The following is a 23,454-nucleotide window of genomic DNA, read 5'->3' as shown; positions in this document are numbered from 1 at the left end:
GGCCGTTTCGAGCCATTTCGGCCACTTTTAGTTCGCGGCTACTGTTTTTCGGCACGTTTAAGGTTGTGGGACCCGCTCGTCACGGGCTCGTGGGGATTGCCGTACCTTTTTGTCCTCGCGCCCGCCAACCGCTAGTCGAGTTTCGGGCCGCAGCAAGACCAACTGAACGGAAATAGAAAAAAAAAATGAACGCACTCGCAAAAAGGGGTGCAACACGAGGACTTCCCAGGGGGTCACCCATCCTAGTACTACTCTCGCCCAAGCACGCTTAACTTCGGAGTTCTGATGGGATCCGGTGCATTAGTGCTGGTATGATCGCACCCGTCAATAGCCCCGCACTTTATTCTTTCATAGCGTACGCTCCCGTGCGCAGGTTCTGGTCCCCCACCCTTCAGACGGGCATAACTTTTGATCCGGAAGGAGTTACGGGACCCACAGCATATCACCGCGAAGCTCTCGCCGAGCCCCACGTGCTGAGCTACGGGTACAGCCCGTGGCTACTCCGGGAAGCAAAAAGAGGCCGTTTCGAGCCATTTCGGCCACTTTTAGTTCGCGGCTACTGTTTTTCGGCACGTTTAAGGTTGTGGGACCCGCTCGTCACGGGCTCGTGGGGATTGCCGTACCTTTTTGTCCTCGCGCCCGCCAACCGCTAGTCGAGTTTCGGGCCGCAGCAAGACCAACTGAACGGAAATAGAAAAAAAAAATGAACGCACTCGCAAAAAGGGGTGCAACACGAGGACTTCCCAGGGGGTCACCCATCCTAGTACTACTCTCGCCCAAGCACGCTTAACTTCGGAGTTCTGATGGGATCCGGTGCATTAGTGCTGGTATGATCGCACCCGTCAATAGCCCCGCACTTTATTCTTTCATAGCGTACGCTCCCGTGCGCAGGTTCTGGTCCCCCACCCTTCAGACGGGCATAACTTTTGATCCGGAAGGAGTTACGGGACCCACAGCATATCACCGCGAAGCTCTCGCCGAGCCCCACGTGCTGAGCTACGGGTACAGCCCGTGGCTACTCCGGGAAGCAAAAAGAGGCCGTTTCGAGCCATTTCGGCCACTTTTAGTTCGCGGCTACTGTTTTTCGGCACGTTTAAGGTTGTGGGACCCGCTCGTCACGGGCTCGTGGGGATTGCCGTACCTTTTTGTCCTCGCGCCCGCCAACCGCTAGTCGAGTTTCGGGCCGCAGCAAGACCAACTGAACGGAAATAGAAAAAAAAAATGAACGCACTCGCAAAAAGGGGTGCAACACGAGGACTTCCCAGGGGGTCACCCATCCTAGTACTACTCTCGCCCAAGCACGCTTAACTTCGGAGTTCTGATGGGATCCGGTGCATTAGTGCTGGTATGATCGCACCCGTCAATAGCCCCGCACTTTATTCTTTCATAGCGTACGCTCCCGTGCGCAGGTTCTGGTCCCCCACCCTTCAGACGGGCATAACTTTTGATCCGGAAGGAGTTACGGGACCCACAGCATATCACCGCGAAGCTCTCGCCGAGCCCCACGTGCTGAGCTACGGGTACAGCCCGTGGCTACTCCGGAAAGCAAAAAGAGGCCGTTTCGAGCCATTTCGGCCACTTTTAGTTCGCGGCTACTGTTTTTCGGCACGTTTAAGGTTGTGGGACCCGCTCGTCACGGGCTCGTGGGGATTGCCGTACCTTTTTGTCCTCGCGCCCGCCAACCGCTAGTCGAGTTTCGGGCCGCAGCAAGACCAACTGAACGGAAATAGAAAAAAAAAATGAACGCACTCGCAAAAAGGGGTGCAACACGAGGACTTCCCAGGGGGTCACCCATCCTAGTACTACTCTCGCCCAAGCACGCTTAACTTCGGAGTTCTGATGGGATCCGGTGCATTAGTGCTGGTATGATCGCACCCGTCAATAGCCCCGCACTTTATTCTTTCATAGCGTACGCTCCCGTGCGCAGGTTCTGGTCCCCCACCCTTCAGACGGGCATAACTTTTGATCCGGAAGGAGTTACGGGACCCACAGCATATCACCGCGAAGCTCTCGCCGAGCCCCACGTGCTGAGCTACGGGTACAGCCCGTGGCTACTCCGGGAAGCAAAAAGAGGCCGTTTCGAGCCATTTCGGCCACTTTTAGTTCGCGGCTACTGTTTTTCGGCACGTTTAAGGTTGTGGGACCCGCTCGTCACGGGCTCGTGGGGATTGCCGTACCTTTTTGTCCTCGCGCCCGCCAACCGCTAGTCGAGTTTCGGGCCGCAGCAAGACCAACTGAACGGAAATAGAAAAAAAAAATGAACGCACTCGCAAAAAGGGGTGCAACACGAGGACTTCCCAGGGGGTCACCCATCCTAGTACTACTCTCGCCCAAGCACGCTTAACTTCGGAGTTCTGATGGGATCCGGTGCATTAGTGCTGGTATGATCGCACCCGTCAATAGCCCCGCACTTTATTCTTTCATAGCGTACGCTCCCGTGCGCAGGTTCTGGTCCCCCACCCTTCAGACGGGCATAACTTTTGATCCGGAAGGAGTTACGGGACCCACAGCATATCACCGCGAAGCTCTCGCCGAGCCCCACGTGCTGAGCTACGGGTACAGCCCGTGGCTACTCCGGGAAGCAAAAAGAGGCCGTTTCGAGCCATTTCGGCCACTTTTAGTTCGCGGCTACTGTTTTTCGGCACGTTTAAGGTTGTGGGACCCGCTCGTCACGGGCTCGTGGGGATTGCCGTACCTTTTTGTCCTCGCGCCCGCCAACCGCTAGTCGAGTTTCGGGCCGCAGCAAGACCAACTGAACGGAAATAGAAAAAAAAAATGAACGCACTCGCAAAAAGGGGTGCAACACGAGGACTTCCCAGGGGGTCACCCATCCTAGTACTACTCTCGCCCAAGCACGCTTAACTTCGGAGTTCTGATGGGATCCGGTGCATTAGTGCTGGTATGATCGCACCCGTCAATAGCCCCGCACTTTATTCTTTCATAGCGTACGCTCCCGTGCGCAGGTTCTGGTCCCCCACCCTTCAGACGGGCATAACTTTTGATCCGGAAGGAGTTACGGGACCCACAGCATATCACCGCGAAGCTCTCGCCGAGCCCCACGTGCTGAGCTACGGGTACAGCCCGTGGCTACTCCGGGAAGCAAAAAGAGGCCGTTTCGAGCCATTTCGGCCACTTTTAGTTCGCGGCTACTGTTTTTCGGCACGTTTAAGGTTGTGGGACCCGCTCGTCACGGGCTCGTGGGGATTGCCGTACCTTTTTGTCCTCGCGCCCGCCAACCGCTAGTCGAGTTTCGGGCCGCAGCAAGACCAACTGAACGGAAATAGAAAAAAAAAATGAACGCACTCGCAAAAAGGGGTGCAACACGAGGACTTCCCAGGGGGTCACCCATCCTAGTACTACTCTCGCCCAAGCACGCTTAACTTCGGAGTTCTGATGGGATCCGGTGCATTAGTGCTGGTATGATCGCACCCGTCAATAGCCCCGCACTTTATTCTTTCATAGCGTACGCTCCCGTGCGCAGGTTCTGGTCCCCCACCCTTCAGACGGGCATAACTTTTGATCCGGAAGGAGTTACGGGACCCACAGCATATCACCGCGAAGCTCTCGCCGAGCCCCACGTGCTGAGCTACGGGTACAGCCCGTGGCTACTCCGGGAAGCAAAAAGAGGCCGTTTCGAGCCATTTCGGCCACTTTTAGTTCGCGGCTACTGTTTTTCGGCACGTTTAAGGTTGTGGGACCCGCTCGTCACGGGCTCGTGGGGATTGCCGTACCTTTTTGTCCTCGCGCCCGCCAACCGCTAGTCGAGTTTCGGGCCGCAGCAAGACCAACTGAACGGAAATAGAAAAAAAAAATGAACGCACTCGCAAAAAGGGGTGCAACACGAGGACTTCCCAGGGGGTCACCCATCCTAGTACTACTCTCGCCCAAGCACGCTTAACTTCGGAGTTCTGATGGGATCCGGTGCATTAGTGCTGGTATGATCGCACCCGTCAATAGCCCCGCACTTTATTCTTTCATAGCGTACGCTCCCGTGCGCAGGTTCTGGTCCCCCACCCTTCAGACGGGCATAACTTTTGATCCGGAAGGAGTTACGGGACCCACAGCATATCACCGCGAAGCTCTCGCCGAGCCCCACGTGCTGAGCTACGGGTACAGCCCGTGGCTACTCCGGGAAGCAAAAAGAGGCCGTTTCGAGCCATTTCGGCCACTTTTAGTTCGCGGCTACTGTTTTTCGGCACGTTTAAGGTTGTGGGACCCGCTCGTCACGGGCTCGTGGGGATTGCCGTACCTTTTTGTCCTCGCGCCCGCCAACCGCTAGTCGAGTTTCGGGCCGCAGCAAGACCAACTGAACGGAAATAGAAAAAAAAAATGAACGCACTCGCAAAAAGGGGTGCAACACGAGGACTTCCCAGGGGGTCACCCATCCTAGTACTACTCTCGCCCAAGCACGCTTAACTTCGGAGTTCTGATGGGATCCGGTGCATTAGTGCTGGTATGATCGCACCCGTCAATAGCCCCGCACTTTATTCTTTCATAGCGTACGCTCCCGTGCGCAGGTTCTGGTCCCCCACCCTTCAGACGGGCATAACTTTTGATCCGGAAGGAGTTACGGGACCCACAGCATATCACCGCGAAGCTCTCGCCGAGCCCCACGTGCTGAGCTACGGGTACAGCCCGTGGCTACTCCGGGAAGCAAAAAGAGGCCGTTTCGAGCCATTTCGGCCACTTTTAGTTCGCGGCTACTGTTTTTCGGCACGTTTAAGGTTGTGGGACCCGCTCGTCACGGGCTCGTGGGGATTGCCGTACCTTTTTGTCCTCGCGCCCGCCAACCGCTAGTCGAGTTTCGGGCCGCAGCAAGACCAACTGAACGGAAATAGAAAAAAAAAATGAACGCACTCGCAAAAAGGGGTGCAACACGAGGACTTCCCAGGGGGTCACCCATCCTAGTACTACTCTCGCCCAAGCACGCTTAACTTCGGAGTTCTGATGGGATCCGGTGCATTAGTGCTGGTATGATCGCACCCGTCAATAGCCCCGCACTTTATTCTTTCATAGCGTACGCTCCCGTGCGCAGGTTCTGGTCCCCCACCCTTCAGACGGGCATAACTTTTGATCCGGAAGGAGTTACGGGACCCACAGCATATCACCGCGAAGCTCTCGCCGAGCCCCACGTGCTGAGCTACGGGTACAGCCCGTGGCTACTCCGGGAAGCAAAAAGAGGCCGTTTCGAGCCATTTCGGCCACTTTTAGTTCGCGGCTACTGTTTTTCGGCACGTTTAAGGTTGTGGGACCCGCTCGTCACGGGCTCGTGGGGATTGCCGTACCTTTTTGTCCTCGCGCCCGCCAACCGCTAGTCGAGTTTCGGGCCGCAGCAAGACCAACTGAACGGAAATAGAAAAAAAAAATGAACGCACTCGCAAAAAGGGGTGCAACACGAGGACTTCCCAGGGGGTCACCCATCCTAGTACTACTCTCGCCCAAGCACGCTTAACTTCGGAGTTCTGATGGGATCCGGTGCATTAGTGCTGGTATGATCGCACCCGTCAATAGCCCCGCACTTTATTCTTTCATAGCGTACGCTCCCGTGCGCAGGTTCTGGTCCCCCACCCTTCAGACGGGCATAACTTTTGATCCGGAAGGAGTTACGGGACCCACAGCATATCACCGCGAAGCTCTCGCCGAGCCCCACGTGCTGAGCTACGGGTACAGCCCGTGGCTACTCCGGGAAGCAAAAAGAGGCCGTTTCGAGCCATTTCGGCCACTTTTAGTTCGCGGCTACTGTTTTTCGGCACGTTTAAGGTTGTGGGACCCGCTCGTCACGGGCTCGTGGGGATTGCCGTACCTTTTTGTCCTCGCGCCCGCCAACCGCTAGTCGAGTTTCGGGCCGCAGCAAGACCAACTGAACGGAAATAGAAAAAAAAAATGAACGCACTCGCAAAAAGGGGTGCAACACGAGGACTTCCCAGGGGGTCACCCATCCTAGTACTACTCTCGCCCAAGCACGCTTAACTTCGGAGTTCTGATGGGATCCGGTGCATTAGTGCTGGTATGATCGCACCCGTCAATAGCCCCGCACTTTATTCTTTCATAGCGTACGCTCCCGTGCGCAGGTTCTGGTCCCCCACCCTTCAGACGGGCATAACTTTTGATCCGGAAGGAGTTACGGGACCCACAGCATATCACCGCGAAGCTCTCGCCGAGCCCCACGTGCTGAGCTACGGGTATAGCCCGTGGCTACTCCGGGAAGCAAAAAGAGGCCGTTTCGAGCCATTTCGGCCACTTTTAGTTCGCGGCTACTGTTTTTCGGCACGTTTAAGGTTGTGGGACCCGCTCGTCACGGGCTCGTGGGGATTGCCGTACCTTTTTGTCCTCGCGCCCGCCAACCGCTAGTCGAGTTTCGGGCCGCAGCAAGACCAACTGAACGGAAATAGAAAAAAAAAATGAACGCACTCGCAAAAAGGGGTGCAACACGAGGACTTCCCAGGGGGTCACCCATCCTAGTACTACTCTCGCCCAAGCACGCTTAACTTCGGAGTTCTGATGGGATCCGGTGCATTAGTGCTGGTATGATCGCACCCGTCAATAGCCCCGCACTTTATTCTTTCATAGCGTACGCTCCCGTGCGCAGGTTCTGGTCCCCCACCCTTCAGACGGGCATAACTTTTGATCCGGAAGGAGTTACGGGACCCACAGCATATCACCGCGAAGCTCTCGCCGAGCCCCACGTGCTGAGCTACGGGTACAGCCCGTGGCTACTCCGGGAAGCAAAAAGAGGCCGTTTCGAGCCATTTCGGCCACTTTTAGTTCGCGGCTACTGTTTTTCGGCACGTTTAAGGTTGTGGGACCCGCTCGTCACGGGCTCGTGGGGATTGCCGTACCTTTTTGTCCTCGCGCCCGCCAACCGCTAGTCGAGTTTCGGGCCGCAGCAAGACCAACTGAACGGAAATAGAAAAAAAAAATGAACGCACTCGCAAAAAGGGGTGCAACACGAGGACTTCCCAGGGGGTCACCCATCCTAGTACTACTCTCGCCCAAGCACGCTTAACTTCGGAGTTCTGATGGGATCCGGTGCATTAGTGCTGGTATGATCGCACCCGTCAATAGCCCCGCACTTTATTCTTTCATAGCGTACGCTCCCGTGCGCAGGTTCTGGTCCCCCACCCTTCAGACGGGCATAACTTTTGATCCGGAAGGAGTTACGGGACCCACAGCATATCACCGCGAAGCTCTCGCCGAGCCCCACGTGCTGAGCTACGGGTACAGCCCGTGGCTACTCCGGGAAGCAAAAAGAGGCCGTTTCGAGCCATTTCGGCCACTTTTAGTTCGCGGCTACTGTTTTTCGGCACGTTTAAGGTTGTGGGACCCGCTCGTCACGGGCTCGTGGGGATTGCCGTACCTTTTTGTCCTCGCGCCCGCCAACCGCTAGTCGAGTTTCGGGCCGCAGCAAGACCAACTGAACGGAAATAGAAAAAAAAAATGAACGCACTCGCAAAAAGGGGTGCAACACGAGGACTTCCCAGGGGGTCACCCATCCTAGTACTACTCTCGCCCAAGCACGCTTAACTTCGGAGTTCTGATGGGATCCGGTGCATTAGTGCTGGTATGATCGCACCCGTCAATAGCCCCGCACTTTATTCTTTCATAGCGTACGCTCCCGTGCGCAGGTTCTGGTCCCCCACCCTTCAGACGGGCATAACTTTTGATCCGGAAGGAGTTACGGGACCCACAGCATATCACCGCGAAGCTCTCGCCGAGCCCCACGTGCTGAGCTACGGGTACAGCCCGTGGCTACTCCGGGAAGCAAAAAGAGGCCGTTTCGAGCCATTTCGGCCACTTTTAGTTCGCGGCTACTGTTTTTCGGCACGTTTAAGGTTGTGGGACCCGCTCGTCACGGGCTCGTGGGGATTGCCGTACCTTTTTGTCCTCGCGCCCGCCAACCGCTAGTCGAGTTTCGGGCCGCAGCAAGACCAACTGAACGGAAATAGAAAAAAAAAATGAACGCACTCGCAAAAAGGGGTGCAACACGAGGACTTCCCAGGGGGTCACCCATCCTAGTACTACTCTCGCCCAAGCACGCTTAACTTCGGAGTTCTGATGGGATCCGGTGCATTAGTGCTGGTATGATCGCACCCGTCAATAGCCCCGCACTTTATTCTTTCATAGCGTACGCTCCCGTGCGCAGGTTCTGGTCCCCCACCCTTCAGACGGGCATAACTTTTGATCCGGAAGGAGTTACGGGACCCACAGCATATCACCGCGAAGCTCTCGCCGAGCCCCACGTGCTGAGCTACGGGTACAGCCCGTGGCTACTCCGGGAAGCAAAAAGAGGCCGTTTCGAGCCATTTCGGCCACTTTTAGTTCGCGGCTACTGTTTTTTCGGCACGTTTAAGGTTGTGGGACCCGCTCGTCACGGGCTCGTGGGGATTGCCGTACCTTTTTGTCCTCGCGCCCGCCAACCGCTAGTCGAGTTTCGGGCCGCAGCAAGACCAACTGAACGGAAATAGAAAAAAAAAATGAACGCACTCGCAAAAAGGGGTGCAACACGAGGACTTCCCAGGGGGTCACCCATCCTAGTACTACTCTCGCCCAAGCACGCTTAACTTCGGAGTTCTGATGGGATCCGGTGCATTAGTGCTGGTATGATCGCACCCGTCAATAGCCCCGCACTTTATTCTTTCATAGCGTACGCTCCCGTGCGCAGGTTCTGGTCCCCCACCCTTCAGACGGGCATAACTTTTGATCCGGAAGGAGTTACGGGACCCACAGCATATCACCGCGAAGCTCTCGCCGAGCCCCACGTGCTGAGCTACGGGTACAGCCCGTGGCTACTCCGGGAAGCAAAAAGAGGCCGTTTCGAGCCATTTCGGCCACTTTTAGTTCGCGGCTACTGTTTTTCGGCACGTTTAAGGTTGTGGGACCCGCTCGTCACGGGCTCGTGGGGATTGCCGTACCTTTTTGTCCTCGCGCCCGCCAACCGCTAGTCGAGTTTCGGGCCGCAGCAAGACCAACTGAACGGAAATAGAAAAAAAAAATGAACGCACTCGCAAAAAGGGGTGCAACACGAGGACTTCCCAGGGGGTCACCCATCCTAGTACTACTCTCGCCCAAGCACGCTTAACTTCGGAGTTCTGATGGGATCCGGTGCATTAGTGCTGGTATGATCGCACCCGTCAATAGCCCCGCACTTTATTCTTTCATAGCGTACGCTCCCGTGCGCAGGTTCTGGTCCCCCACCCTTCAGACGGGCATAACTTTTGATCCGGAAGGAGTTACGGGACCCACAGCATATCACCGCGAAGCTCTCGCCGAGCCCCACGTGCTGAGCTACGGGTACAGCCCGTGGCTACTCCGGGAAGCAAAAAGAGGCCGTTTCGAGCCATTTCGGCCACTTTTAGTTCGCGGCTACTGTTTTTCGGCACGTTTAAGGTTGTGGGACCCGCTCGTCACGGGCTCGTGGGGATTGCCGTACCTTTTTGTCCTCGCGCCCGCCAACCGCTAGTCGAGTTTCGGGCCGCAGCAAGACCAACTGAACGGAAATAGAAAAAAAAAATGAACGCACTCGCAAAAAGGGGTGCAACACGAGGACTTCCCAGGGGGTCACCCATCCTAGTACTACTCTCGCCCAAGCACGCTTAACTTCGGAGTTTTGATGGGATCCGGTGCATTAGTGCTGGTATGATCGCACCCGTCAATAGCCCCGCACTTTATTCTTTCATAGCGTACGCTCCCGTGCGCAGGTTCTGGTCCCCCACCCTTCAGACGGGCATAACTTTTGATCCGGAAGGAGTTACGGGACCCACAGCATATCACCGCGAAGCTCTCGCCGAGCCCCACGTGCTGAGCTACGGGTACAGCCCGTGGCTACTCCGGGAAGCAAAAAGAGGCCGTTTCGAGCCATTTCGGCCACTTTTAGTTCGCGGCTACTGTTTTTCGGCACGTTTAAGGTTGTGGGACCCGCTCGTCACGGGCTCGTGGGGATTGCCGTACCTTTTTGTCCTCGCGCCCGCCAACCGCTAGTCGAGTTTCGGGCCGCAGCAAGACCAACTGAACGGAAATAGAAAAAAAAAATGAACGCACTCGCAAAAAGGGGTGCAACACGAGGACTTCCCAGGGGGTCACCCATCCTAGTACTACTCTCGCCCAAGCACGCTTAACTTCGGAGTTCTGATGGGATCCGGTGCATTAGTGCTGGTATGATCGCACCCGTCAATAGCCCCGCACTTTATTCTTTCATAGCGTACGCTCCCGTGCGCAGGTTCTGGTCCCCCACCCTTCAGACGGGCATAACTTTTGATCCGGAAGGAGTTACGGGACCCACAGCATATCACCGCGAAGCTCTCGCCGAGCCCCACGTGCTGAGCTACGGGTACAGCCCGTGGCTACTCCGGGAAGCAAAAAGAGGCCGTTTCGAGCCATTTCGGCCACTTTTAGTTCGCGGCTACTGTTTTTCGGCACGTTTAAGGTTGTGGGACCCGCTCGTCACGGGCTCGTGGGGATTGCCGTACCTTTTTGTCCTCGCGCCCGCCAACCGCTAGTCGAGTTTCGGGCCGCAGCAAGACCAACTGAACGGAAATAGAAAAAAAAAATGAACGCACTCGCAAAAAGGGGTGCAACACGAGGACTTCCCAGGGGGTCACCCATCCTAGTACTACTCTCGCCCAAGCACGCTTAACTTCGGAGTTCTGATGGGATCCGGTGCATTAGTGCTGGTATGATCGCACCCGTCAATAGCCCCGCACTTTATTCTTTCATAGCGTACGCTCCCGTGCGCAGGTTCTGGTCCCCCACCCTTCAGACGGGCATAACTTTTGATCCGGAAGGAGTTACGGGACCCACAGCATATCACCGCGAAGCTCTCGCCGAGCCCCACGTGCTGAGCTACGGGTACAGCCCGTGGCTACTCCGGGAAGCAAAAAGAGGCCGTTTCGAGCCATTTCGGCCACTTTTAGTTCGCGGCTACTGTTTTTCGGCACGTTTAAGGTTGTGGGACCCGCTCGTCACGGGCTCGTGGGGATTGCCGTACCTTTTTGTCCTCGCGCCCGCCAACCGCTAGTCGAGTTTCGGGCCGCAGCAAGACCAACTGAACGGAAATAGAAAAAAAAAATGAACGCACTCGCAAAAAGGGGTGCAACACGAGGACTTCCCAGGGGGTCACCCATCCTAGTACTACTCTCGCCCAAGCACGCTTAACTTCGGAGTTCTGATGGGATCCGGTGCATTAGTGCTGGTATGATCGCACCCGTCAATAGCCCCGCACTTTATTCTTTCATAGCGTACGCTCCCGTGCGCAGGTTCTGGTCCCCCACCCTTCAGACGGGCATAACTTTTGATCCGGAAGGAGTTACGGGACCCACAGCATATCACCGCGAAGCTCTCGCCGAGCCCCACGTGCTGAGCTACGGGTACAGCCCGTGGCTACTCCGGGAAGCAAAAAGAGGCCGTTTCGAGCCATTTCGGCCACTTTTAGTTCGCGGCTACTGTTTTTCGGCACGTTTAAGGTTGTGGGACCCGCTCGTCACGGGCTCGTGGGGATTGCCGTACCTTTTTGTCCTCGCGCCCGCCAACCGCTAGTCGAGTTTCGGGCCGCAGCAAGACCAACTGAACGGAAATAGAAAAAAAAAATGAACGCACTCGCAAAAAGGGGTGCAACACGAGGACTTCCCAGGGGGTCACCCATCCTAGTACTACTCTCGCCCAAGCACGCTTAACTTCGGAGTTCTGATGGGATCCGGTGCATTAGTGCTGGTATGATCGCACCCGTCAATAGCCCCGCACTTTATTCTTTCATAGCGTACGCTCCCGTGCGCAGGTTCTGGTCCCCCACCCTTCAGACGGGCATAACTTTTGATCCGGAAGGAGTTACGGGACCCACAGCATATCACCGCGAAGCTCTCGCCGAGCCCCACGTGCTGAGCTACGGGTACAGCCCGTGGCTACTCCGGGAAGCAAAAAGAGGCCGTTTCGAGCCATTTCGGCCACTTTTAGTTCGCGGCTACTGTTTTTCGGCACGTTTAAGGTTGTGGGACCCGCTCGTCACGGGCTCGTGGGGATTGCCGTACCTTTTTGTCCTCGCGCCCGCCAACCGCTAGTCGAGTTTCGGGCCGCAGCAAGACCAACTGAACGGAAATAGAAAAAAAAAATGAACGCACTCGCAAAAAGGGGTGCAACACGAGGACTTCCCAGGGGGTCACCCATCCTAGTACTACTCTCGCCCAAGCACGCTTAACTTCGGAGTTCTGATGGGATCCGGTGCATTAGTGCTGGTATGATCGCACCCGTCAATAGCCCCGCACTTTATTCTTTCATAGCGTACGCTCCCGTGCGCAGGTTCTGGTCCCCCACCCTTCAGACGGGCATAACTTTTGATCCGGAAGGAGTTACGGGACCCACAGCATATCACCGCGAAGCTCTCGCCGAGCCCCACGTGCTGAGCTACGGGTACAGCCCGTGGCTACTCCGGGAAGCAAAAAGAGGCCGTTTCGAGCCATTTCGGCCACTTTTAGTTCGCGGCTACTGTTTTTTCGGCACGTTTAAGGTTGTGGGACCCGCTCGTCACGGGCTCGTGGGGATTGCCGTACCTTTTTGTCCTCGCGCCCGCCAACCGCTAGTCGAGTTTCGGGCCGCAGCAAGACCAACTGAACGGAAATAGAAAAAAAAAATGAACGCACTCGCAAAAAGGGGTGCAACACGAGGACTTCCCAGGGGGTCACCCATCCTAGTACTACTCTCGCCCAAGCACGCTTAACTTCGGAGTTCTGATGGGATCCGGTGCATTAGTGCTGGTATGATCGCACCCGTCAATAGCCCCGCACTTTATTCTTTCATAGCGTACGCTCCCGTGCGCAGGTTCTGGTCCCCCACCCTTCAGACGGGCATAACTTTTGATCCGGAAGGAGTTACGGGACCCACAGCATATCACCGCGAAGCTCTCGCCGAGCCCCACGTGCTGAGCTACGGGTACAGCCCGTGGCTACTCCGGGAAGCAAAAAGAGGCCGTTTCGAGCCATTTCGGCCACTTTTAGTTCGCGGCTACTGTTTTTCGGCACGTTTAAGGTTGTGGGACCCGCTCGTCACGGGCTCGTGGGGATTGCCGTACCTTTTTGTCCTCGCGCCCGCCAACCGCTAGTCGAGTTTCGGGCCGCAGCAAGACCAACTGAACGGAAATAGAAAAAAAAAATGAACGCACTCGCAAAAAGGGGTGCAACACGAGGACTTCCCAGGGGGTCACCCATCCTAGTACTACTCTCGCCCAAGCACGCTTAACTTCGGAGTTCTGATGGGATCCGGTGCATTAGTGCTGGTATGATCGCACCCGTCAATAGCCCCGCACTTTATTCTTTCATAGCGTACGCTCCCGTGCGCAGGTTCTGGTCCCCCACCCTTCAGACGGGCATAACTTTTGATCCGGAAGGAGTTACGGGACCCACAGCATATCACCGCGAAGCTCTCGCCGAGCCCCACGTGCTGAGCTACGGGTACAGCCCGTGGCTACTCCGGGAAGCAAAAAGAGGCCGTTTCGAGCCATTTCGGCCACTTTTAGTTCGCGGCTACTGTTTTTCGGCACGTTTAAGGTTGTGGGACCCGCTCGTCACGGGCTCGTGGGGATTGCCGTACCTTTTTGTCCTCGCGCCCGCCAACCGCTAGTCGAGTTTCGGGCCGCAGCAAGACCAACTGAACGGAAATAGAAAAAAAAAATGAACGCACTCGCAAAAAGGGGTGCAACACGAGGACTTCCCAGGGGGTCACCCATCCTAGTACTACTCTCGCCCAAGCACGCTTAACTTCGGAGTTCTGATGGGATCCGGTGCATTAGTGCTGGTATGATCGCACCCGTCAATAGCCCCGCACTTTATTCTTTCATAGCGTACGCTCCCGTGCGCAGGTTCTGGTCCCCCACCCTTCAGACGGGCATAACTTTTGATCCGGAAGGAGTTACGGGACCCACAGCATATCACCGCGAAGCTCTCGCCGAGCCCCACGTGCTGAGCTACGGGTACAGCCCGTGGCTACTCCGGGAAGCAAAAAGAGGCCGTTTCGAGCCATTTCGGCCACTTTTAGTTCGCGGCTACTGTTTTTCGGCACGTTTAAGGTTGTGGGACCCGCTCGTCACGGGCTCGTGGGGATTGCCGTACCTTTTTGTCCTCGCGCCCGCCAACCGCTAGTCGAGTTTCGGGCCGCAGCAAGACCAACTGAACGGAAATAGAAAAAAAAAATGAACGCACTCGCAAAAAGGGGTGCAACACGAGGACTTCCCAGGGGGTCACCCATCCTAGTACTACTCTCGCCCAAGCACGCTTAACTTCGGAGTTCTGATGGGATCCGGTGCATTAGTGCTGGTATGATCGCACCCGTCAATAGCCCCGCACTTTATTCTTTCATAGCGTACGCTCCCGTGCGCAGGTTCTGGTCCCCCACCCTTCAGACGGGCATAACTTTTGATCCGGAAGGAGTTACGGGACCCACAGCATATCACCGCGAAGCTCTCGCCGAGCCCCACGTGCTGAGCTACGGGTACAGCCCGTGGCTACTCCGGGAAGCAAAAAGAGGCCGTTTCGAGCCATTTCGGCCACTTTTAGTTCGCGGCTACTGTTTTTCGGCACGTTTAAGGTTGTGGGACCCGCTCGTCACGGGCTCGTGGGGATTGCCGTACCTTTTTGTCCTCGCGCCCGCCAACCGCTAGTCGAGTTTCGGGCCGCAGCAAGACCAACTGAACGGAAATAGAAAAAAAAAATGAACGCACTCGCAAAAAGGGGTGCAACACGAGGACTTCCCAGGGGGTCACCCATCCTAGTACTACTCTCGCCCAAGCACGCTTAACTTCGGAGTTCTGATGGGATCCGGTGCATTAGTGCTGGTATGATCGCACCCGTCAATAGCCCCGCACTTTATTCTTTCATAGCGTACGCTCCCGTGCGCAGGTTCTGGTCCCCCACCCTTCAGACGGGCATAACTTTTGATCCGGAAGGAGTTACGGGACCCACAGCATATCACCGCGAAGCTCTCGCCGAGCCCCACGTGCTGAGCTACGGGTACAGCCCGTGGCTACTCCGGGAAGCAAAAAGAGGCCGTTTCGAGCCATTTCGGCCACTTTTAGTTCGCGGCTACTGTTTTTCGGCACGTTTAAGGTTGTGGGACCCGCTCGTCACGGGCTCGTGGGGATTGCCGTACCTTTTTGTCCTCGCGCCCGCCAACCGCTAGTCGAGTTTCGGGCCGCAGCAAGACCAACTGAACGGAAATAGAAAAAAAAAATGAACGCACTCGCAAAAAGGGGTGCAACACGAGGACTTCCCAGGGGGTCACCCATCCTAGTACTACTCTCGCCCAAGCACGCTTAACTTCGGAGTTCTGATGGGATCCGGTGCATTAGTGCTGGTATGATCGCACCCGTCAATAGCCCCGCACTTTATTCTTTCATAGCGTACGCTCCCGTGCGCAGGTTCTGGTCCCCCACCCTTCAGACGGGCATAACTTTTGATCCGGAAGGAGTTACGGGACCCACAGCATATCACCGCGAAGCTCTCGCCGAGCCCCACGTGCTGAGCTACGGGTACAGCCCGTGGCTACTCCGGGAAGCAAAAAGAGGCCGTTTCGAGCCATTTCGGCCACTTTTAGTTCGCGGCTACTGTTTTTCGGCACGTTTAAGGTTGTGGGACCCGCTCGTCACGGGCTCGTGGGGATTGCCGTACCTTTTTGTCCTCGCGCCCGCCAACCGCTAGTCGAGTTTCGGGCCGCAGCAAGACCAACTGAACGGAAATAGAAAAAAAAAATGAACGCACTCGCAAAAAGGGGTGCAACACGAGGACTTCCCAGGGGGTCACCCATCCTAGTACTACTCTCGCCCAAGCACGCTTAACTTCGGAGTTCTGATGGGATCCGGTGCATTAGTGCTGGTATGATCGCACCCGTCAATAGCCCCGCACTTTATTCTTTCATAGCGTACGCTCCCGTGCGCAGGTTCTGGTCCCCCACCCTTCAGACGGGCATAACTTTTGATCCGGAAGGAGTTACGGGACCCACAGCATATCACCGCGAAGCTCTCGCCGAGCCCCACGTGCTGAGCTACGGGTACAGCCCGTGGCTACTCCGGGAAGCAAAAAGAGGCCGTTTCGAGCCATTTCGGCCACTTTTAGTTCGCGGCTACTGTTTTTCGGCACGTTTAAGGTTGTGGGACCCGCTCGTCACGGGCTCGTGGGGATTGCCGTACCTTTTTGTCCTCGCGCCCGCCAACCGCTAGTCGAGTTTCGGGCCGCAGCAAGACCAACTGAACGGAAATAGAAAAAAAAAATGAACGCACTCGCAAAAAGGGGTGCAACACGAGGACTTCCCAGGGGGTCACCCATCCTAGTACTACTCTCGCCCAAGCACGCTTAACTTCGGAGTTCTGATGGGATCCGGTGCATTAGTGCTGGTATGATCGCACCCGTCAATAGCCCCGCACTTTATTCTTTCATAGCGTACGCTCCCGTGCGCAGGTTCTGGTCCCCCACCCTTCAGACGGGCATAACTTTTGATCCGGAAGGAGTTACGGGACCCACAGCATATCACCGCGAAGCTCTCGCCGAGCCCCACGTGCTGAGCTACGGGTACAGCCCGTGGCTACTCCGGGAAGCAAAAAGAGGCCGTTTCGAGCCATTTCGGCCACTTTTAGTTCGCGGCTACTGTTTTTCGGCACGTTTAAGGTTGTGGGACCCGCTCGTCACGGGCTCGTGGGGATTGCCGTACCTTTTTGTCCTCGCGCCCGCCAACCGCTAGTCGAGTTTCGGGCCGCAGCAAGACCAACTGAACGGAAATAGAAAAAAAAAATGAACGCACTCGCAAAAAGGGGTGCAACACGAGGACTTCCCAGGGGGTCACCCATCCTAGTACTACTCTCGCCCAAGCACGCTTAACTTCGGAGTTCTGATGGGATCCGGTGCATTAGTGCTGGTATGATCGCACCCGTCAATAGCCCCGCACTTTATTCTTTCATAGCGTACGCTCCCGTGCGCAGGTTCTGGTCCCCCACCCTTCAGACGGGCATAACTTTTGATCCGGAAGGAGTTACGGGACCCACAGCATATCACCGCGAAGCTCTCGCCGAGCCCCACGTGCTGAGCTACGGGTACAGCCCGTGGCTACTCCGGGAAGCAAAAAGAGGCCGTTTCGAGCCATTTCGGCCACTTTTAGTTCGCGGCTACTGTTTTTCGGCACGTTTAAGGTTGTGGGACCCGCTCGTCACGGGCTCGTGGGGATTGCCGTACCTTTTTGTCCTCGCGCCCGCCAACCGCTAGTCGAGTTTCGGGCCGCAGCAAGACCAACTGAACGGAAATAGAAAAAAAAAATGAACGCACTCGCAAAAAGGGGTGCAACACGAGGACTTCCCAGGGGGTCACCCATCCTAGTACTACTCTCGCCCAAGCACGCTTAACTTCGGAGTTCTGATGGGATCCGGTGCATTAGTGCTGGTATGATCGCACCCGTCAATAGCCCCGCACTTTATTCTTTCATAGCGTACGCTCCCGTGCGCAGGTTCTGGTCCCCCACCCTTCAGACGGGCATAACTTTTGATCCGGAAGGAGTTACGGGACCCACAGCATATCACCGCGAAGCTCTCGCCGAGCCCCACGTGCTGAGCTACGGGTACAGCCCGTGGCTACTCCGGGAAGCAAAAAGAGGCCGTTTCGAGCCATTTCGGCCACTTTTAGTTCGCGGCTACTGTTTTTCGGCACGTTTAAGGTTGTGGGACCCGCTCGTCACGGGCTCGTGGGGATTGCCGTACCTTTTTGTCCTCGCGCCCGCCAACCGCTAGTCGAGTTTCGGGCCGCAGCAAGACCAACTGAACGGAAATAGAAAAAAAAAATGAACGCACTCGCAAAAAGGGGTGCAACACGAGGACTTCCCAGGGGGTCACCCATCCTAGTACTACTCTCGCCCAAGCACGCTTAACTTCGGAGTTCTGATGGGATCCAGTGCATTAGTGCTGGTATGATCGCACCCGTCAATAGCCCCGCACTTTATTCTTTCATAGCGTACGCTCCCGTGCGCAGGTTCTGGTCCCCCACCCTTCAGACGGGCATAACTTTTGATCCGGAAGGAGTTACGGGACCCACAGCATATCACCGCGAAGCTCTCGCCGAGCCCCACGTGCTGAGCTACGGGTACAGCCCGTGGCTACTCCGGGAAGCAAAAAGAGGCCGTTTCGAGCCATTTCGGCCACTTTTAGTTCGCGGCTACTGTTTTTCGGCACGTTTAAGGTTGTGGGACCCGCTCGTCACGGGCTCGTGGGGATTGCCGTACCTTTTTGTCCTCGCGCCCGCCAACCGCTAGTCGAGTTTCGGGCCGCAGCAAGACCAACTGAACGGAAATAGAAAAAAAAAATGAACGCACTCGCAAAAAGGGGTGCAACACGAGGACTTCCCAGGGGGTCACCCATCCTAGTACTACTCTCGCCCAAGCACGCTTAACTTCGGAGTTCTGATGGGATCCGGTGCATTAGTGCTGGTATGATCGCACCCGTCAATAGCCCCGCACTTTATTCTTTCATAGCGTACGCTCCCGTGCGCAGGTTCTGGTCCCCCACCCTTCAGACGGGCATAACTTTTGATCCGGAAGGAGTTACGGGACCCACAGCATATCACCGCGAAGCTCTCGCCGAGCCCCACGTGCTGAGCTACGGGTACAGCCCGTGGCTACTCCGGGAAGCAAAAAGAGGCCGTTTCGAGCCATTTCGGCCACTTTTAGTTCGCGGCTACTGTTTTTCGGCACGTTTAAGGTTGTGGGACCCGCTCGTCACGGGCTCGTGGGGATTGCCGTACCTTTTTGTCCTCGCGCCCGCCAACCGCTAGTCGAGTTTCGGGCCGCAGCAAGACCAACTGAACGGAAATAGAAAAAAAAAATGAACGCACTCGCAAAAAGGGGTGCAACACGAGGACTTCCCAGGGGGTCACCCATCCTAGTACTACTCTCGCCCAAGCACGCTTAACTTCGGAGTTCTGATGGGATCCGGTGCATTAGTGCTGGTATGATCGCACCCGTCAATAGCCCCGCACTTTATTCTTTCATAGCGTACGCTCCCGTGCGCAGGTTCTGGTCCCCCACCCTTCAGACGGGCATAACTTTTGATCCGGAAGGAGTTACGGGACCCACAGCATATCACCGCGAAGCTCTCGCCGAGCCCCACGTGCTGAGCTACGGGTACAGCCCGTGGCTACTCCGGGAAGCAAAAAGAGGCCGTTTCGAGCCATTTCGGCCACTTTTAGTTCGCGGCTACTGTTTTTCGGCACGTTTAAGGTTGTGGGACCCGCTCGTCACGGGCTCGTGGGGATTGCCGTACCTTTTTGTCCTCGCGCCCGCCAACCGCTAGTCGAGTTTCGGGCCGCAGCAAGACCAACTGAACGGAAATAGAAAAAAAAAATGAACGCACTCGCAAAAAGGGGTGCAACACGAGGACTTCCCAGGGGGTCACCCATCCTAGTACTACTCTCGCCCAAGCACGCTTAACTTCGGAGTTCTGATGGGATCCGGTGCATTAGTGCTGGTATGATCGCACCCGTCAATAGCCCCGCACTTTATTCTTTCATAGCGTACGCTCCCGTGCGCAGGTTCTGGTCCCCCACCCTTCAGACGGGCATAACTTTTGATCCGGAAGGAGTTACGGGACCCACAGCATATCACCGCGAAGCTCTCGCCGAGCCCCACGTGCTGAGCTACGGGTACAGCCCGTGGCTACTCCGGGAAGCAAAAAGAGGCCGTTTCGAGCCATTTCGGCCACTTTTAGTTCGCGGCTACTGTTTTTCGGCACGTTTAAGGTTGTGGGACCCGCTCGTCACGGGCTCGTGGGGATTGCCGTACCTTTTTGTCCTCGCGCCCGCCAACCGCTAGTCGAGTTTCGGGCCGCAGCAAGACCAACTGAACGGAAATAGAAAAAAAAAATGAACGCACTCGCAAAAAGGGGTGCAACACGAGGACTTCCCAGGGGGTCACCCATCCTAGTACTACTCTCGCCCAAGCACGCTTAACTTCGGAGTTCTGATGGGATCCGGTGCATTAGTGCTGGTATGATCGCACCCGTCAATAGCCCCGCACTTTATTCTTTCATAGCGTACGCTCCCGTGCGCAGGTTCTGGTCCCCCACCCTTCAGACGGGCATAACTTTTGATCCGGAAGGAGTTACGGGACCCACAGCATATCACCGCGAAGCTCTCGCCGAGCCCCACGTGCTGAGCTACGGGTACAGCCCGTGGCTACTCCGGGAAGCAAAAAGAGGCCGTTTCGAGCCATTTCGGCCACTTTTAGTTCGCGGCTACTGTTTTTCGGCACGTTTAAGGTTGTGGGACCCGCTCGTCACGGGCTCGTGGGGATTGCCGTACCTTTTTGTCCTCGCGCCCGCCAACCGCTAGTCGAGTTTCGGGCCGCAGCAAGACCAACTGAACGGAAATAGAAAAAAAAAATGAACGCACTCGCAAAAAGGGGTGCAACACGAGGACTTCCCAGGGGGTCACCCATCCTAGTACTACTCTCGCCCAAGCACGCTTAACTTTGGAGTTCTGATGGGATCCGGTGCATTAGTGCTGGTATGATCGCACCCGTCAATAGCCCCGCACTTTATTCTTTCATAGCGTACGCTCCCGTGCGCAGGTTCTGGTCCCCCACCCTTCAGACGGGCATAACTTTTGATCCGGAAGGAGTTACGGGACCCACAGCATATCACCGCGAAGCTCTCGCCGAGCCCCACGTGCTGAGCTACGGGTACAGCCCGTGGCTACTCCGGGAAGCAAAAAGAGGCCGTTTCGAGCCATTTCGGCCACTTTTAGTTCGCGGCTACTGTTTTTCGGCACGTTTAAGGTTGTGGGACCCGCTCGTCACGGGCTCGTGGGGATTGCCGTACCTTTTTGTCCTCGCGCCCGCCAACCGCTAGTCGAGTTTCGGGCCGCAGCAAGACCAACTGAACGGAAATAGAAAAAAAAAATGAACGCACTCGCAAAAAGGGGTGCAACACGAGGACTTCCCAGGGGGTCACCCATCCTAGTACTACTCTCGCCCAAGCACGCTTAACTTCGGAGTTCTGATGGGATCCGGTGCATTAGTGCTGGTATGATCGCACCCGTCAATAGCCCCGCACTTTATTCTTTCATAGCGTACGCTCCCGTGCGCAGGTTCTGGTCCCCCACCCTTCAGACGGGCATAACTTTTGATCCGGAAGGAGTTACGGGACCCACAGCATATCACCGCGAAGCTCTCGCCGAGCCCCACGTGCTGAGCTACGGGTACAGCCCGTGGCTACTCCGGGAAGCAAAAAGAGGCCGTTTCGAGCCATTTCGGCCACTTTTAGTTCGCGGCTACTGTTTTTCGGCACGTTTAAGGTTGTGGGACCCGCTCGTCACGGGCTCGTGGGGATTGCCGTACCTTTTTGTCCTCGCGCCCGCCAACCGCTAGTCGAGTTTCGGGCCGCAGCAAGACCAACTGAACGGAAATAGAAAAAAAAAATGAACGCACTCGCAAAAAGGGGTGCAACACGAGGACTTCCCAGGGGGTCACCCATCCTAGTACTACTCTCGCCCAAGCACGCTTAACTTCGGAGTTCTGATGGGATCCGGTGCATTAGTGCTGGTATGATCGCACCCGTCAATAGCCCCGCACTTTATTCTTTCATAGCGTACGCTCCCGTGCGCAGGTTCTGGTCCCCCACCCTTCAGACGGGCATAACTTTTGATCCGGAAGGAGTTACGGGACCCACAGCATATCACCGCGAAGCTCTCGCCGAGCCCCACGTGCTGAGCTACGGGTACAGCCCGTGGCTACTCCGGGAAGCAAAAAGAGGCCGTTTCGAGCCATTTCGGCCACTTTTAGTTCGCGGCTACTGTTTTTCGGCACGTTTAAGGTTGTGGGACCCGCTCGTCACGGGCTCGTGGGGATTGCCGTACCTTTTTGTCCTCGCGCCCGCCAACCGCTAGTCGAGTTTCGGGCCGCAGCAAGACCAACTGAACGGAAATAGAAAAAAAAAATGAACGCACTCGCAAAAAGGGGTGCAACACGAGGACTTCCCAGGGGGTCACCCATCCTAGTACTACTCTCGCCCAAGCACGCTTAACTTCGGAGTTCTGATGGGATCCGGTGCATTAGTGCTGGTATGATCGCACCCGTCAATAGCCCCGCACTTTATTCTTTCATAGCGTACGCTCCCGTGCGCAGGTTCTGGTCCCCCACCCTTCAGACGGGCATAACTTTTGATCCGGAAGGAGTTACGGGACCCACAGCATATCACCGCGAAGCTCTCGCCGAGCCCCACGTGCTGAGCTACGGGTACAGCCCGTGGCTACTCCGGGAAGCAAAAAGAGGCCGTTTCGAGCCATTTCGGCCACTTTTAGTTCGCGGCTACTGTTTTTCGGCACGTTTAAGGTTGTGGGACCCGCTCGTCACGGGCTCGTGGGGATTGCCGTACCTTTTTGTCCTCGCGCCCGCCAACCGCTAGTCGAGTTTCGGGCCGCAGCAAGACCAACTGAACGGAAATAGAAAAAAAAAATGAACGCACTCGCAAAAAGGGGTGCAACACGAGGACTTCCCAGGGGGTCACCCATCCTAGTACTACTCTCGCCCAAGCACGCTTAACTTCGGAGTTCTGATGGGATCCGGTGCATTAGTGCTGGTATGATCGCACCCGTCAATAGCCCCGCACTTTATTCTTTCATAGCGTACGCTCCCGTGCGCAGGTTCTGGTCCCCCACCCTTCAGACGGGCATAACTTTTGATCCGGAAGGAGTTACGGGACCCACAGCATATCACCGCGAAGCTCTCGCCGAGCCCCACGTGCTGAGCTACGGGTACAGCCCGTGGCTACTCCGGGAAGCAAAAAGAGGCCGTTTCGAGCCATTTCGGCCACTTTTAGTTCGCGGCTACTGTTTTTCGGCACGTTTAAGGTTGTGGGACCCGCTCGTCACGGGCTCGTGGGGATTGCCGTACCTTTTTGTCCTCGCGCCCGCCAACCGCTAGTCGAGTTTCGGGCCGCAGCAAGACCAACTGAACGGAAATAGAAAAAAAAAATGAACGCACTCGCAAAAAGGGGTGCAACACGAGGACTTCCCAGGGGGTCACCCATCCTAGTACTACTCTCGCCCAAGCACGCTTAACTTCGGAGTTCTGATGGGATCCGGTGCATTAGTGCTGGTATGATCGCACCCGTCAATAGCCCCGCACTTTATTCTTTCATAGCGTACGCTCCCGTGCGCAGGTTCTGGTCCCCCACCCTTCAGACGGGCATAACTTTTGATCCGGAAGGAGTTACGGGACCCACAGCATATCACCGCGAAGCTCTCGCCGAGCCCCACGTGCTGAGCTACGGGTACAGCCCGTGGCTACTCCGGGAAGCAAAAAGAGGCCGTTTCGAGCCATTTCGGCCACTTTTAGTTCGCGGCTACTGTTTTTCGGCACGTTTAAGGTTGTGGGACCCGCTCGTCACGGGCTCGTGGGGATTGCCGTACCTTTTTGTCCTCGCGCCCGCCAACCGCTAGTCGAGTT

The 23,454-nt window shown here is 56.2% G+C and overlaps 45 non-coding genes across 45 annotated transcripts; all 45 read right to left on the bottom strand.

Annotated features, from left to right (window-relative positions):
* Positions 1–204: 204 nt before the first annotated feature.
* On the bottom strand, positions 205–323 carry LOC148929189 (5S ribosomal RNA). The gene has a single exon (XR_016129981.1). It is a non-coding gene; the product is annotated as a 5S ribosomal RNA (ribosomal RNA).
* A 399-nt stretch (positions 324–722) lies between these two features.
* On the bottom strand, positions 723–841 carry LOC148929188 (5S ribosomal RNA). Its single transcript, XR_016129980.1, has one exon. It is a non-coding gene; the product is annotated as a 5S ribosomal RNA (ribosomal RNA).
* Positions 842–1,240: 399 nt separating this feature from the next.
* LOC148929187 (5S ribosomal RNA) lies at positions 1,241–1,359 on the bottom strand. Its single transcript, XR_016129979.1, has one exon. It is a non-coding gene; the product is annotated as a 5S ribosomal RNA (ribosomal RNA).
* Positions 1,360–1,758: 399 nt separating this feature from the next.
* Positions 1,759–1,877, bottom strand: LOC148929186 (5S ribosomal RNA). Its single transcript, XR_016129978.1, has one exon. It is a non-coding gene; the product is annotated as a 5S ribosomal RNA (ribosomal RNA).
* Positions 1,878–2,276: 399 nt separating this feature from the next.
* LOC148929185 (5S ribosomal RNA) lies at positions 2,277–2,395 on the bottom strand. The gene has a single exon (XR_016129977.1). It is a non-coding gene; the product is annotated as a 5S ribosomal RNA (ribosomal RNA).
* Positions 2,396–2,794: 399 nt separating this feature from the next.
* LOC148929184 (5S ribosomal RNA) lies at positions 2,795–2,913 on the bottom strand. The gene has a single exon (XR_016129976.1). It is a non-coding gene; the product is annotated as a 5S ribosomal RNA (ribosomal RNA).
* A 399-nt stretch (positions 2,914–3,312) lies between these two features.
* LOC148929183 (5S ribosomal RNA) lies at positions 3,313–3,431 on the bottom strand. The gene has a single exon (XR_016129973.1). It is a non-coding gene; the product is annotated as a 5S ribosomal RNA (ribosomal RNA).
* A 399-nt stretch (positions 3,432–3,830) lies between these two features.
* On the bottom strand, positions 3,831–3,949 carry LOC148929182 (5S ribosomal RNA). Its single transcript, XR_016129972.1, has one exon. It is a non-coding gene; the product is annotated as a 5S ribosomal RNA (ribosomal RNA).
* A 399-nt stretch (positions 3,950–4,348) lies between these two features.
* LOC148929181 (5S ribosomal RNA) lies at positions 4,349–4,467 on the bottom strand. The gene has a single exon (XR_016129971.1). It is a non-coding gene; the product is annotated as a 5S ribosomal RNA (ribosomal RNA).
* A 399-nt stretch (positions 4,468–4,866) lies between these two features.
* Positions 4,867–4,985, bottom strand: LOC148929180 (5S ribosomal RNA). The gene has a single exon (XR_016129970.1). It is a non-coding gene; the product is annotated as a 5S ribosomal RNA (ribosomal RNA).
* A 399-nt stretch (positions 4,986–5,384) lies between these two features.
* Positions 5,385–5,503, bottom strand: LOC148929179 (5S ribosomal RNA). The gene has a single exon (XR_016129969.1). It is a non-coding gene; the product is annotated as a 5S ribosomal RNA (ribosomal RNA).
* Positions 5,504–5,902: 399 nt separating this feature from the next.
* LOC148929178 (5S ribosomal RNA) lies at positions 5,903–6,021 on the bottom strand. Its single transcript, XR_016129968.1, has one exon. It is a non-coding gene; the product is annotated as a 5S ribosomal RNA (ribosomal RNA).
* A 399-nt stretch (positions 6,022–6,420) lies between these two features.
* LOC148929177 (5S ribosomal RNA) lies at positions 6,421–6,539 on the bottom strand. The gene has a single exon (XR_016129967.1). It is a non-coding gene; the product is annotated as a 5S ribosomal RNA (ribosomal RNA).
* A 399-nt stretch (positions 6,540–6,938) lies between these two features.
* On the bottom strand, positions 6,939–7,057 carry LOC148929176 (5S ribosomal RNA). The gene has a single exon (XR_016129966.1). It is a non-coding gene; the product is annotated as a 5S ribosomal RNA (ribosomal RNA).
* Positions 7,058–7,456: 399 nt separating this feature from the next.
* On the bottom strand, positions 7,457–7,575 carry LOC148929175 (5S ribosomal RNA). Its single transcript, XR_016129965.1, has one exon. It is a non-coding gene; the product is annotated as a 5S ribosomal RNA (ribosomal RNA).
* Positions 7,576–7,974: 399 nt separating this feature from the next.
* On the bottom strand, positions 7,975–8,093 carry LOC148929174 (5S ribosomal RNA). Its single transcript, XR_016129964.1, has one exon. It is a non-coding gene; the product is annotated as a 5S ribosomal RNA (ribosomal RNA).
* A 400-nt stretch (positions 8,094–8,493) lies between these two features.
* LOC148929173 (5S ribosomal RNA) lies at positions 8,494–8,612 on the bottom strand. The gene has a single exon (XR_016129962.1). It is a non-coding gene; the product is annotated as a 5S ribosomal RNA (ribosomal RNA).
* Positions 8,613–9,011: 399 nt separating this feature from the next.
* Positions 9,012–9,130, bottom strand: LOC148929172 (5S ribosomal RNA). Its single transcript, XR_016129961.1, has one exon. It is a non-coding gene; the product is annotated as a 5S ribosomal RNA (ribosomal RNA).
* Positions 9,131–9,529: 399 nt separating this feature from the next.
* Positions 9,530–9,648, bottom strand: LOC148929171 (5S ribosomal RNA). The gene has a single exon (XR_016130083.1). It is a non-coding gene; the product is annotated as a 5S ribosomal RNA (ribosomal RNA).
* Positions 9,649–10,047: 399 nt separating this feature from the next.
* LOC148929170 (5S ribosomal RNA) lies at positions 10,048–10,166 on the bottom strand. Its single transcript, XR_016129960.1, has one exon. It is a non-coding gene; the product is annotated as a 5S ribosomal RNA (ribosomal RNA).
* Positions 10,167–10,565: 399 nt separating this feature from the next.
* LOC148929169 (5S ribosomal RNA) lies at positions 10,566–10,684 on the bottom strand. The gene has a single exon (XR_016129959.1). It is a non-coding gene; the product is annotated as a 5S ribosomal RNA (ribosomal RNA).
* A 399-nt stretch (positions 10,685–11,083) lies between these two features.
* LOC148929168 (5S ribosomal RNA) lies at positions 11,084–11,202 on the bottom strand. Its single transcript, XR_016129958.1, has one exon. It is a non-coding gene; the product is annotated as a 5S ribosomal RNA (ribosomal RNA).
* Positions 11,203–11,601: 399 nt separating this feature from the next.
* LOC148929167 (5S ribosomal RNA) lies at positions 11,602–11,720 on the bottom strand. The gene has a single exon (XR_016129957.1). It is a non-coding gene; the product is annotated as a 5S ribosomal RNA (ribosomal RNA).
* Positions 11,721–12,119: 399 nt separating this feature from the next.
* On the bottom strand, positions 12,120–12,238 carry LOC148929166 (5S ribosomal RNA). The gene has a single exon (XR_016129956.1). It is a non-coding gene; the product is annotated as a 5S ribosomal RNA (ribosomal RNA).
* Positions 12,239–12,638: 400 nt separating this feature from the next.
* Positions 12,639–12,757, bottom strand: LOC148929165 (5S ribosomal RNA). The gene has a single exon (XR_016129955.1). It is a non-coding gene; the product is annotated as a 5S ribosomal RNA (ribosomal RNA).
* Positions 12,758–13,156: 399 nt separating this feature from the next.
* Positions 13,157–13,275, bottom strand: LOC148929164 (5S ribosomal RNA). The gene has a single exon (XR_016129954.1). It is a non-coding gene; the product is annotated as a 5S ribosomal RNA (ribosomal RNA).
* A 399-nt stretch (positions 13,276–13,674) lies between these two features.
* Positions 13,675–13,793, bottom strand: LOC148929163 (5S ribosomal RNA). Its single transcript, XR_016129953.1, has one exon. It is a non-coding gene; the product is annotated as a 5S ribosomal RNA (ribosomal RNA).
* Positions 13,794–14,192: 399 nt separating this feature from the next.
* Positions 14,193–14,311, bottom strand: LOC148929162 (5S ribosomal RNA). Its single transcript, XR_016129951.1, has one exon. It is a non-coding gene; the product is annotated as a 5S ribosomal RNA (ribosomal RNA).
* A 399-nt stretch (positions 14,312–14,710) lies between these two features.
* Positions 14,711–14,829, bottom strand: LOC148929161 (5S ribosomal RNA). Its single transcript, XR_016129950.1, has one exon. It is a non-coding gene; the product is annotated as a 5S ribosomal RNA (ribosomal RNA).
* A 399-nt stretch (positions 14,830–15,228) lies between these two features.
* On the bottom strand, positions 15,229–15,347 carry LOC148929160 (5S ribosomal RNA). Its single transcript, XR_016129949.1, has one exon. It is a non-coding gene; the product is annotated as a 5S ribosomal RNA (ribosomal RNA).
* A 399-nt stretch (positions 15,348–15,746) lies between these two features.
* LOC148929159 (5S ribosomal RNA) lies at positions 15,747–15,865 on the bottom strand. The gene has a single exon (XR_016129948.1). It is a non-coding gene; the product is annotated as a 5S ribosomal RNA (ribosomal RNA).
* Positions 15,866–16,264: 399 nt separating this feature from the next.
* On the bottom strand, positions 16,265–16,383 carry LOC148929158 (5S ribosomal RNA). The gene has a single exon (XR_016129947.1). It is a non-coding gene; the product is annotated as a 5S ribosomal RNA (ribosomal RNA).
* Positions 16,384–16,782: 399 nt separating this feature from the next.
* Positions 16,783–16,901, bottom strand: LOC148929157 (5S ribosomal RNA). Its single transcript, XR_016129946.1, has one exon. It is a non-coding gene; the product is annotated as a 5S ribosomal RNA (ribosomal RNA).
* Positions 16,902–17,300: 399 nt separating this feature from the next.
* Positions 17,301–17,419, bottom strand: LOC148929156 (5S ribosomal RNA). Its single transcript, XR_016129945.1, has one exon. It is a non-coding gene; the product is annotated as a 5S ribosomal RNA (ribosomal RNA).
* Positions 17,420–17,818: 399 nt separating this feature from the next.
* Positions 17,819–17,937, bottom strand: LOC148929155 (5S ribosomal RNA). Its single transcript, XR_016130037.1, has one exon. It is a non-coding gene; the product is annotated as a 5S ribosomal RNA (ribosomal RNA).
* Positions 17,938–18,336: 399 nt separating this feature from the next.
* Positions 18,337–18,455, bottom strand: LOC148929154 (5S ribosomal RNA). Its single transcript, XR_016129944.1, has one exon. It is a non-coding gene; the product is annotated as a 5S ribosomal RNA (ribosomal RNA).
* A 399-nt stretch (positions 18,456–18,854) lies between these two features.
* On the bottom strand, positions 18,855–18,973 carry LOC148929153 (5S ribosomal RNA). Its single transcript, XR_016129943.1, has one exon. It is a non-coding gene; the product is annotated as a 5S ribosomal RNA (ribosomal RNA).
* Positions 18,974–19,372: 399 nt separating this feature from the next.
* Positions 19,373–19,491, bottom strand: LOC148929152 (5S ribosomal RNA). Its single transcript, XR_016129942.1, has one exon. It is a non-coding gene; the product is annotated as a 5S ribosomal RNA (ribosomal RNA).
* Positions 19,492–19,890: 399 nt separating this feature from the next.
* LOC148929151 (5S ribosomal RNA) lies at positions 19,891–20,009 on the bottom strand. Its single transcript, XR_016129941.1, has one exon. It is a non-coding gene; the product is annotated as a 5S ribosomal RNA (ribosomal RNA).
* Positions 20,010–20,408: 399 nt separating this feature from the next.
* On the bottom strand, positions 20,409–20,527 carry LOC148929150 (5S ribosomal RNA). Its single transcript, XR_016130065.1, has one exon. It is a non-coding gene; the product is annotated as a 5S ribosomal RNA (ribosomal RNA).
* Positions 20,528–20,926: 399 nt separating this feature from the next.
* On the bottom strand, positions 20,927–21,045 carry LOC148929149 (5S ribosomal RNA). The gene has a single exon (XR_016129940.1). It is a non-coding gene; the product is annotated as a 5S ribosomal RNA (ribosomal RNA).
* Positions 21,046–21,444: 399 nt separating this feature from the next.
* LOC148929148 (5S ribosomal RNA) lies at positions 21,445–21,563 on the bottom strand. Its single transcript, XR_016129939.1, has one exon. It is a non-coding gene; the product is annotated as a 5S ribosomal RNA (ribosomal RNA).
* Positions 21,564–21,962: 399 nt separating this feature from the next.
* On the bottom strand, positions 21,963–22,081 carry LOC148929147 (5S ribosomal RNA). The gene has a single exon (XR_016129938.1). It is a non-coding gene; the product is annotated as a 5S ribosomal RNA (ribosomal RNA).
* Positions 22,082–22,480: 399 nt separating this feature from the next.
* LOC148929146 (5S ribosomal RNA) lies at positions 22,481–22,599 on the bottom strand. Its single transcript, XR_016129937.1, has one exon. It is a non-coding gene; the product is annotated as a 5S ribosomal RNA (ribosomal RNA).
* Positions 22,600–22,998: 399 nt separating this feature from the next.
* On the bottom strand, positions 22,999–23,117 carry LOC148929145 (5S ribosomal RNA). The gene has a single exon (XR_016129936.1). It is a non-coding gene; the product is annotated as a 5S ribosomal RNA (ribosomal RNA).
* Between the last annotated feature and the right edge of the window lie 337 nt (positions 23,118–23,454).

This window comes from Salvia hispanica, chromosome 4, assembly GCF_029641045.1.
Source record: "Salvia hispanica isolate PSC_SH4W2 chromosome 4, Shi_PSC_v1, whole genome shotgun sequence".
Classification (NCBI taxonomy): domain Eukaryota; kingdom Viridiplantae; phylum Streptophyta; class Magnoliopsida; order Lamiales; family Lamiaceae; genus Salvia; species Salvia hispanica.
The sequence above is the reverse complement of the archived record's forward strand: the minus strand, read 5'-3'. Positions and strand labels throughout refer to the sequence as shown.